At 38.2% G+C, this 11,426-nt stretch overlaps 1 pseudogene; it reads right to left on the bottom strand.

The window, feature by feature from the left end:
• Positions 1 to 1,169: 1,169 nt before the first annotated feature.
• LOC105870868 (HAUS augmin-like complex subunit 8 pseudogene) lies at positions 1,170 to 1,872 on the bottom strand (annotated as a pseudogene).
• Between the last annotated feature and the right edge of the window lie 9,554 nt (positions 1,873 to 11,426).

Here is an 11,426-nt window from a genome sequence, read left to right as displayed (position 1 = left end):
ATCTGGCCATGGAAATTTAGGTAGTTTCTATTAACAGATCTTGGCTATTGTGAACATGCTTCAGTGAACATGGGAATACAGATATCTTTTTGATGTACTGATTTCAATTCCTTTGGATATGATATATACCTGAAGTGGGATTGCGGATTATATGGTAATTGTATTTTCAGTTTTTTTGAGGAACATTCATACTATTTTCCAAAATGATTGTACCAATTTACAATGCCACCAACAATGTACAGGGTTCCCTTTCCTTCATATCCTCACCAACACTCGTTATCTTTCATCTTTTTTGGTAATAGCCAATCTGACAGATGTGAGGTGATATCTCATTGTGGTTTTGATTTTCATTTCTCTAATGATAAACGAAGTCGAGTATTTTTTAGTTTACCTATTGGCCATTTGTATGCCCTCTTTTGAGAAATGTCTATTCAATCCTTTGCCAATTTTTTTTTAATTCTTCTTATTTTTTTTTTAATTTTTATTTTTACAGAACACTTCCCAACCTATTTTGCCAATTTTTTTTTTTTTGAGACAGAGTCTTGCTTTGTTGCTCAGGCTAGAGTGAGTGCCATGGCGTCAGCCTAGCTCACAGCAACCTCAAACTCCTGGGCTCAAGCAATCCTCCTGCCTCAGCCTCCCAAGTAGCTGGGACTACAGGCATGCGCCACCATGCCCAGCTAATTTTTTGTATATATTTTTAGTTGGCCAATTAATTTCTTTCTATTTATAGTAGAGACGGGGTCTCACTCTTGCTCAGGCTGGTTTCGAACTCCTGAACTCGAGCAATCCGCCCGCCTCGGCCTCCCAGAGAGCTAGGATTACAGGCGTGAGCCACCGCGCCCGGCCTTATTTTGCCAATTTTTAAATTGGGTTATTTCTCTCTCTCTCTCTTTCTTTCTCTCTCTCTCTCTCTCTCTCTCTCTCTCTCTCTCTCTCTCTCTCTCTCTCTCTCTCTCTCTCTCTCTCTCTTTCTCTCTCTTTCTTTCTTTCTTCAAAACAGGTTTATTTTAAGTATCAAACAAGATTATCATACGCCAATAGCTATACTGCTAAGGCAGTATATAAAGTGTTCAAGTGTCCTGAATTTCACCTGTGAGTCACTGCAAATCCCTTCTGGAACTAGAGACACAAGCTTTCTTCCCAACTGCTTGAAGGAATATCTTCGTTTAGGTTGGTGAACGTGGCCTGAGTGTGGATTCACAGGTGTGTGGGTCCTCATACGGGGACATGCTCTGGGGTGCTCCCTGGGGCCACTCACAGACGCCATCTGGACTGAAATACTGCTGGCTGGGTGTCGCCATGACTTGGGCCTCTTCCCAGACTTCCTGGTTTATTAAGATGGCCTCTTTATTCACCTCAGTGGAAAGTTCCAGCACCTGGGCAAAGCTCCTTTGGAGCTCAAGATCCTTTTTCATGGTCATGTTCTTGAGTTTGCTCAGTTAAGTCCAGCACCTGCACATTTTCTTCTGAACTGCCAATGCCACGTTCTCCCAGGATGTTGTGAGTGGTCTTCAATTCACCCTGCAGGGCGTCTGAGAACTGCTGGCCATCTCCCTCCAGGTGTGTTGCTCTCATAGGCAGCTCATGCTGGTGTGTTCAAAGCCATTGCAAACCTCTCATAGTGCTCCTTGAAGCCTTTGGCCACTACTCAAAAAAGGCTGAGCATCTTGATCTGGGCGTGAAGACATCTGCCAGCTCCTGCTTCCTCTGATAGAGGAGACATTTGTGCTTCAGCTCTTGGGCCTTTTACTGTAATTTTTCCTTCTCTTTGCACATTATTGATAAATTCTTTTCTGCCTTTTCTTTGAACTGGGCAAGACTGTTCTCTATCTTTACCACCAGAAGAGTCAGTGATGTCTGGGACTCCATCATTCCATCTCTTTGGACAAGCCTGGGCTCTTTCTCTGAGGGGATCACAGTTAAGTGAGTCTAGAGCCAGTCATGTGGCTGCTGTCAGGTCCACAATGGGGTCTGTGGTTGGCAGACTTGTTATTGGGGACATAGGGAGGCGTGGTTCTTGTTGGGTCCTGGGCCATTGAGACTGCCTCTGGAACTTCAGTTGAAAAGGGCTGGAGCCAGGTTAATGGGCCACTTCTGGGTCCACAGATGGCATGCCTGTTACTAGGGGCCTGGGAAGATACGGTTCCTACTGGGTCCTTGGGCAGGCTCATGATGGGCTCTTGGTGGGTTTCGGGGTAGGGAGGACTTCATTTGGAACTGTGGTAGAGCAGGGCTGGAGACAGGATACAGGGCTGCCTGAAGGCCTGCAGTTGGGTCTGAGGTCAGCGGGCCTTTTACTGGGGACACTGACAGGCATGGCTCCTCCTGGTTTCATTGGTAGATGGGATTCATGGTAGAACCATGGCCAAGTGAGGCAGGAACGGAGTCCATAAGAGGATGGGGCTGCTTCTGGTCTATAGCTGAGACCGTTCTTTGCAAGCTTGCCATCTGGGTGTTCCTGCTTTTTTAAAGTGGCCCTAGTTGGTCTTGAACTCCATCAGGGTTTTGCCACATCCTATCTGGATCCAAAAGCTCCCACAAAAACACTTTTATCCATGGATAGCTGCCAAATCATTGTTTCTGTGAGACGTTAGCTGGGGACCTCCTATCCTACCATCTTGGGGACATCACTCTCTTCGATGAGGCTGTAATTTTCATTTTTTTATATACCAGGATTGTAACCATGACAGTTTTAAGTGTACAAATTCAGGTGTAAAACTTCAATATAATTTTTTGAGTGCTTGAACTATATACCACAGGACTCTGATTTCAATATTGTCTATGCTGCTACTTACTGTATACTAATCTCTTCTCATATCCCTCCCCACATATGAACTAAATAATACAGTAACTGATATCAGAAAGCAGAGGAAAGAGATTCATTTCCGGTTGGGAGACTGAAGAAGGAACTCTATAGGAAGAAACATCTGTCCTTGACTTTGAAGGACAGCAAGGAAATCAGAAAACACAGGTAGAATAGAAGGCCATTCTAGGTTGAGGACAAAGCAGAAGCAAAGCATGAAGACAGAGAGATAGGAGAGTGAAATATATTTTTTGTGTGCAGTATAGGAGTCATTAAAGTAGAAGAGAGATAAGGGTAGGATCACACAGCAAAGGTTCTTGGTATCTGTGGATTGGTTGATTAAGTAATTGAAGGCAAGTCCTGCTTCACTTGTTTTTGAGGCATAGGTAGTATACTTGAAAGTGGTTCTCTGGTACTTAGTCTCTATTCTTTTGAAAATTAAAGTTTAGAAATGATGGCTCCATTGTCTGTGTCTCTAGCCTTCTCTGTGGGAAAGAAATGTGGCAAAGGCAAATATTGAAGGTGGTGAAGATTCACTTTGCATTTAAATGACCATTTTAACAATCTGCTTGGAATTCTTTCTTCTCCCACTATAGACATTCCCTAAATTTCTAACAGTTGATCCTTCTAGCATACACTTAAACAAAAATGTATAAATTCGGTTTCCTAGGTACCACCAGAAGAGTAACATTGATATATTCCCCACAGGGCTTTGTTTAGCGGTCATTATCCCTTCATTGATCGAGTCAGGAAATGTTGAGCATATTATGTATGAGGCAGTGCACTGAATATTGGATATAGATTGATGTACAAGATGGAATATACTTTGCCTTTAGGAGTTGATTGCTGAGAATCATGTTAGGCATGATCTAACAGGAGAGATTGACATCCAACAGTATAAATTATGACAAATGCCATGTTAGAAACTAATAGGCTGTAAAAATAAAGACTCATAGGGGAAATAAATTGAGAGAATGGATCAAGATGGCATGCTGTAGCGTAGGGTTAGGGAATCTGTAGCTTTAAGGCCACATGTAGCCTTCTAGGTCCTTAAGTGTGGCCTTGTGACTGAATCCAAATTTTACAGAACAAATCCCTCTAATATATTTTTTTGTATTTTTAAGATGAACATACTTAAAATACCAAAAAATAAAATAAGTTTCAACAAAATAATCCTCCCAGATTGGCACCATTAGAACATTAGTAAGCCATAATGGCTAAATTGATGGCTGCTATGCTCATGATTTAGTTCTACCTTCCCCTGACGGACTAGTGCCACTACTCCATGAGGCAGGTTGGTGAGAGTTTATGGGGGTCGAGTACGCCAGTCCATTATCAGCTTTTGACAACAGTACACTGTGTTTCTATTTGCAATGGAATTTATGAATAGTTGTATAGCTCCACAGTATTTTTAAATTCTATATGCTTAACAGCCCGTCATGTCAAAGAAGACCAAGAGAGTACCAAAGGAAGACAAAAAATTTTAATGAGGATTGGGAGTTGGGAACAAAATTACCTTGTTTCTGCTAAAGATAAGATGATTTTCTTGCTTTGTCATATTGCAATATCAACATTAAAGAAATTCAACGTTTGTTAGCATTATAACACTAATAAGGACCACAAATATTTTAAATTAGAGGGAGAAGCATGAAAGGTTATATTGCAGAAATTAAAAGATCAAAAGCACAAGCAGAGGCAATTCTTCCAAGTAGCAATAAGACCTGGAAATAATGCCACTGAAGCAACTTATAAAGTAACTTATATACTTGGGAAGAAAGGGATGCCATTCAGTGATATAGTAACTGTGAAGGAGTGCATTGTTGAAGTTGTAGGATGCTTAGACTCCAATGATGTTTCAAAGTACAAACAACTGCCTCTTTCAAGGAGAGCCATAAGTTACTGGCAGCATGAATTAGCCTTTAACTTAACAAAACAACTTCATGAAATACTTGAACAACTTCATGAAATACTTCAAAAGGAATATATATATTATTCAGTAGCTTTGGCTGAGTCAACTACTGACTGGGTACAAATGTTATACTTCATTTGGGTCATAACAAGACTTTCTTTGCTACAAAGAGTTACTCGCTTTGGGTACTCTTGCCAACAGGGCATGGGGAATGGATATCTTCAACAACTAATTTGGTAAATTTTAGAGACTGTACAGCCAGTGCACCTTCCATGACAGGAAAACATGAAGGGTTTATTACACAGATAAAGTATTAACAGATCCAGATGCTCTCATATCTTTTCATTGTATTTTGTATCAGCAAAATCTCTGTGCTAACACTACTATTTTAAGGTGACACTTTGCAATGAGTTATAAATATTGTCAACTATATTCCTGCAAATGCAACACGGCATCATTAGTTTCCTAACATGCTAAAGGTGAATGATGAGGTATTTAGTGTGGATTTGCCATATCATTCTGAAGTGCATTTGCTGTTGCGGGGACAGATGTTAGCTAACATTTTATCTCTGTGAGAACAGGTACATTTTATGAAGAACAGAATCAGCAATGCGAATTATTGAAAGAGGATTTCTGTAGGAATGCAGCATTTCTGTGCGATGTCATGTCAAATCAAAAACAACTTGAATATTTCTTTGCAAGGTAAAACTAAGTCTATATACAAAATGTGGCAAAACCCCCAAGCATATTGAAAAAAGCTATCTTTTTTTCAAAACACTTCTTCAGAAGGGAATTTTGGATGAACATTTTCCCAGTTAGCAAAGGTCATTGATGAGCAGGATGATATATGTGAATCATTTGAAGAATACGCAGCTATTATAGACCTGTTAATTGGAGAATACAATGAAAGGTTCACTGACTTTGAGAATCATGACATCACACCCAAATTAGCATTTCAGCCTCACCTAGCTTGTATCACCAAGGCGCCTAGAGAACTACAGATGGAACTGAGCTCTCAGCAGATGACATTTTAAAGTCACTGTTTGAAGCTAAGAAAGATCCAATTGACATATGGAAAAATGCAGTAGAATACCCACGCCTTGGGCAACATGCCTGAAAAATGCGTTCTTGCTTTTCAACCACTTATTGCTGTCGATCTACATTCTCCTACCTAACCCAAATCAAGATGCCCTTAAGGTCACAAATGACGGATACCCATCTAGAGGATCAGCTGAAACTGTGCATCTCCATGTTGCAACCAAATATTCGTGTGCTTTCCAACAAAAAGCAGACATAACAAAGTCATTAAAAGATCATTTAATTTTAAAATTAACAAATAGTTTTAAATTTTTGAAACTAAGTACATAGTAGGTAGATTTTTACAAAATGTACATTTTTAAGTACATCTAATTGAAGTTTCTTGAATGTGGCCTTTTTTGATTATAGCTAAATTAATGTGGCCTTCCAGCATGGAAAGGTTCCCCACCCCTGCTCTAATAAATACCAGCCTTAGTCCTTAGAAATAACAGAAAGGCCTTTTTAGTCAATGTACTAGATAGATAACAATCACTGCTATAGCAAATAAAGCTCTAACTCTTGGTGGTTTCACATAATAGAAACTTTTCTTTCTTATATAAAATTCAAAATGGGTGTTTGTGACAAACTAGTGGCTTTCCTCCAAGAGATATTTTACTTTTTCTACCTTGTGATTTTGTCCCCTTCAACATTTGGCTTCCAAGCTTATTGTGTGCATCAGTTCAACCCATAAGAGAAAAGAGCATGGTGGATCAAAAGTGAAAGATTTTTATGGTCAAGACCTGAAGTGGACACTGCTATGGTTTTAATGTGACCCCCAAAAATAATATGTTGGAAAGTGAATCACTAAAGCAATAGTTTTGGGAGGTGGGGCCTAACAAGAGGTGATTAGGCCACAAGGTCTCTGCCCCCAAGAATGAATGCATGCTGTTATCATGGGAATGTGTTCATGATGAAATGGGTGAGTTTGATCCCCTCTGTCTTGCTCTCTTGCCCTCTCTGCTCCTCTACCCTCTGCCCTGGGGTTTGATGCAGCATAAGGTTCTCACCAGATGTGATCTCCTTGATCTCCTTGGACTTCCCAGTCTCCAGAGCTGTAAGAAATAAATCTGTTCTTTATAAATTATCCAGTAGGCCGGGTGCAGTGGCTCGCCTGTAATCCTAGCACTCTGGGAGGCCGAGGCGGGAGGATTGCTCAAGGTCAGGAGTTCGAAACCAGCCTGAGCAAGAGCGAGACCCCGTCTCTACTATAAATAGAAAGAAATTAATTGGCCAACTAATATATATAGAAAAACTTAGCCGGGCATGGTGGCGCATGCCTGTAGTCCCAGCTACTCAGGAGGCTGAGGCAGAAGGATTGCTTGAGCCCAGGAGTTTGAGGTTGCTGTGAGCTAGGCTGACGCCATGGCACTCACTCTAGCCTGGGCAACAAAGCGAGACTCTGTCTCAAAAAAAAAAAAAAATTATCCAGTCTCAGGAATTCTATGATAGCACCCCAAAATGGACCAATAGACACAACTTATTTTTCCTTCATTGTTTGGCCATACCTGTCTGGAAGGGAGGCTGGACAATGTTATCTAGATGTGTGTATAGAAAGAAGAGGAGATAGTCTCGGTGACGGTGTATGTACGTGTGTGTGTACAGGTAGTCCCTGACTTACGATGGTTTGACCTAAAGATTTTTCTACTTTATAAGGGGTTTATTGAGATGTAAGCCTATTGGAAGTCAAGGAGCATCAGGACTTACATGGTTTATCAGGATATTAGATGCATTTTCAACTTACGATATTTTCAACTTATGAAGGACTTATCGGGATGAAACCCCATCATAAATTGAGGAGCACACACACACACACACACACACACACACACACACACACACACACTATGTGAAACATCTTCAAACAGACCACAAAGAAAACCTCAGCCAACATAAAAAAGAGAAAATCACACAAGCCATATTTACTGTCTATAACTCATTCCAAATGGAAATTCTCAACAAAAGTTAGTTCCAACCCCCCAAAATCTTTGTAAAACACTCTTTTAAATAATTTTTGGCTTATAAAATTATAAAATCAAAAATGACCAAGTATTTAAAAATGAACAGCACTGAGCATCACATATCAAAATCTGTGCTTTGGGATATGATCAAAGTGGTACACAGAAGAAAATGTCCAGATGTAACATTAACAAGTGAGAAAAATGGAAATTAATTGAACTGGGTGGTCAATATAAGAAGTTAAAAAAAGAACACGATAAATTAGAAAAAACTAGAAGGAAAGACTAATAAAGATAGAAATGTAAACAGAATACAAACAAAAGCAAATCCATGGGAATAGATCAAATACAACAAAAAGTTTAAAAATAACAAACTGGCAGTTTTATCTAGAAGATAGAGAAAAGACCCAAGTACAACAATAAGAATGTGGAAGGGGACACAATTTTAGATATATCAGAAATTTAGAAAAAGACAATGCTATGAATATTGCTTATATATTTGAACATTAACATTTTTTAAATAAAATATAAATGACTAAAATTGGATAAAGAAGAAATAGACAACCCAAATAAGTCTCAATCCCTGGAAAAAACCAAAATATGCATTATCTTTTCTGGACTCAGTAATTTTTATGAGTAAATTTTTCTAAGACTTCAAGGGGAAGATAGTTCTCATGTTCTAGAACAGACAAAAACATGGCATGATACTCAACTTATTTTAGAAGCCTAAAATTTTCCTGATAGCCAAACTGGGCAAGTATATCAGACCCATAAAAATAAGTGTAGTCAGTCTCATTTATTCACATGGGTGTAAAAACATGAAGTGTTTACAAATGTACTTTAGTAATGAATTAAAAGATCAATATTCGTGCTCCGCTCTGAGGTTATTTATTACAATCATGGAAGAAGGGCTAACTTAAAACCACTAAAGCAAACACTACATTAAAGAATTAATGAAGAAATAATATTTGATTATCTCATTTTATCATCTCAGTAAATGTGGAAAAGGCTTTGGTAAAAATAAATAGCCATTTTAAAGAAAAATTCTAAGAAAGGAAGAATAAATGAAACCTCTTTAAGTTGATCCAAGCATCATTCATGGAGTAGATGAGAGCTCATGGCAGCTGCCTAAATCTATATCTCCATATCCTTCAACGAACAACATAGAACAACTGGAAGAACACATAAAATGCCATGAATATCATGCCTTCAGCATAAGTAAAGGGAAAAGTATGCTGAATTTCCAATTACCTGTTGTCTTAGTCTATTTATGTGTTGCTATAAAAGACACCTGAGGGTGGGTAATTTATAAAGAAAAGAGGTTTATGTTGCTCATGGTACCAGCATCTGCTTCTGGTGAGGGCTTTAGTCTCCTTTGACTCATGGCAGAGGCAAAGAAGAGCTTGTGAGTTCAGAGAGAGAGAGAGCAAGAGAGCGAATGAGCTAGGTTCTTTTTAACAACCAGCTCTTGGGTCAGCAGAATCAACATTGTTAAAATGTCTGTACTACCCGAAGTGATCTACAGATTCAGTGCAATCCCTCTTAAAGATACCTGCAGCTCTTGTGGGTGTTACTACAGTGAGAAGACACTCATTACTGTGAGGACAGCACCAGGCCATACCTGCCATGACCCAAACACCTCTCAAAAGGCACCACCTCCAATATTGGGGATCAAATTTCAACATGGGCTTTGCAGGGGGCAAACTTCCAAACTATAGCACCTGCCAATATTGATAAAAAGTGAAAAAGCACCAGATTCCAGGAAGTGAATGCTCATGCTTCTGATGCAAGTGTTTGAGGCAAGTAAGGGCAGTCTAAAGAAAAACTAAGAAAGAAAGAAGAGGAGAGCCACTGGGGGGCCTGAAGTTGTTCCAAAATAACCACCTGAAATACAAAGTTTATTTGTTGCATAAAAAGAATATAAAAGTGTCCTGTTAGATGACAGTACTGACTACAGGTAACAGTCTTGAAAATATGCAAAAGATGAGGTGATGGTCTTTAGTTTCTACACAAAGCATTGATAAATATGCAACTAATTCAACTCGAGGATATTACTAAATTCTTTTGTTATTTCTAAACATCTTTCATACCTTGCAGTGCTTATTGTTCCAATAGCTTTCCAAAAAGACATTTCAGTTTTGATATAATTTTTAAAATATACATAAGTAATGTAAAACAATTTGAGTTTATTTTAGCTTTATGTTGTATATCTGAATTTCATTTGCATATCTGTCATAAGTATGAAGCTATTTTGAAATTTGCCACTTTTCCCTGAGTGGCCCCTTGTTGTTTAATCTGCAACGTTTGGAAAGAAAACTTTATAGAACTAACACTGATATCCTGGTCTCCTTGTCCCAGATATAATTAATGTCATTAGGATGTAAGTGATGCTAAGGTGGTTTTATTATTTTTTTAATGCATTTTGTGCTTTTATTTGAACTACAGTCAAACTCTAACATAACTGAAGTTGAATGGCATTTGTCTTAATTCTGCCCAGTTATTGACCAAATCATACCTAGAAGATGTTTTTATGTCCCAATCTAGAGAATCCTCTAACTTGGGGGTTAATTTTACTTACACATACCATTTCAGTTTAAGTTGCCTTATTCTGTTGAATTATTCTTGTCAAAACTAAGTTTTATCATGTCTGCATTCTAACACTGAATCTGTGATGTAAAAATGTATGATGTTCTACAGATTTTATTCATAATAAACTAAGTTATATAAGCCTCTTGTAACCTGTAAAACATTTCTTGTAAATTGCCTAATTTATTTTTCATTTATGTACAGTTTCTTATGTAAATTTTAATATTTGTCTCAACCTGTTCTGTAAACATTCCCATATTTTCCTTAATGCTTATTTGCATGACAGAAACTCAGGTTTGCTTGTTTGTATTGTATGGCCATTAAGCCAACTTCAGTATCTCTGCTCTCTTTTCTGTAGTTTAACTTTTCTAATTTTGTTCATATTCTAAATAAATGTTAGAATCATGCTTTTCATTTTCTACTCTTTAAATAAATTCTCCAAGTTGTTTAAAAAAAAAAAAAAGCATAGTTCTAGGTGAAGAAGGGAAAAGGGAAGGGAAAGATACCCCTTACAAATTGGATAGTAAAGGGTAAAGAAAGGTGAAAATTTAGAGTCCTTTAAGACAAAAAACAGGAAAACAAATTAGAAGACCACAATTTATCCTCCCCACCTACAACAAGAACAGCAGCAGCAGCAACAACAACAAAACAAAACAAAAAACCCCCCAAACCAAACAGATATATTACCAGGAAGCAAGGAATTTCTACAAAATAAAGAAATGTAGGTATTTCAAAGGGATACATGAGCCAACTTGAAAGAATTACCAATGGCCAAGTTGAAATATTTTGAACTAAATAAATAAAGTAGTATTGGATTAGAAGCTAAAGTATGAAATAAATATAGATGAGTCCATACTCATGTGATATAAATGAATGATCAAATAAATACATAAATGGGGAAGAAGTTTCTCCATATAGTAGAATTCCAAATAATATACTCCCCTCTGCATGAGTTAGAACTGAATCTCTCTCCCCTTTTGACTGTGAGCTGGACTGTAGGACTTGCTTGCAAAGAAAGACAAGGAAAAGGAAAAAGCAGTACTTTCCAGTGGAAAAACATGGCAAATACTATCCTAACCAAATGACTTAGCTT

Source organism: Microcebus murinus, chromosome 11, assembly GCF_040939455.1.
Source record: "Microcebus murinus isolate Inina chromosome 11, M.murinus_Inina_mat1.0, whole genome shotgun sequence".
Classification (NCBI taxonomy): Eukaryota; Metazoa; Chordata; class Mammalia; order Primates; family Cheirogaleidae; genus Microcebus; species Microcebus murinus.
The sequence above is the reverse complement of the archived record's forward strand: the minus strand, read 5'-3'. Positions and strand labels throughout refer to the sequence as shown.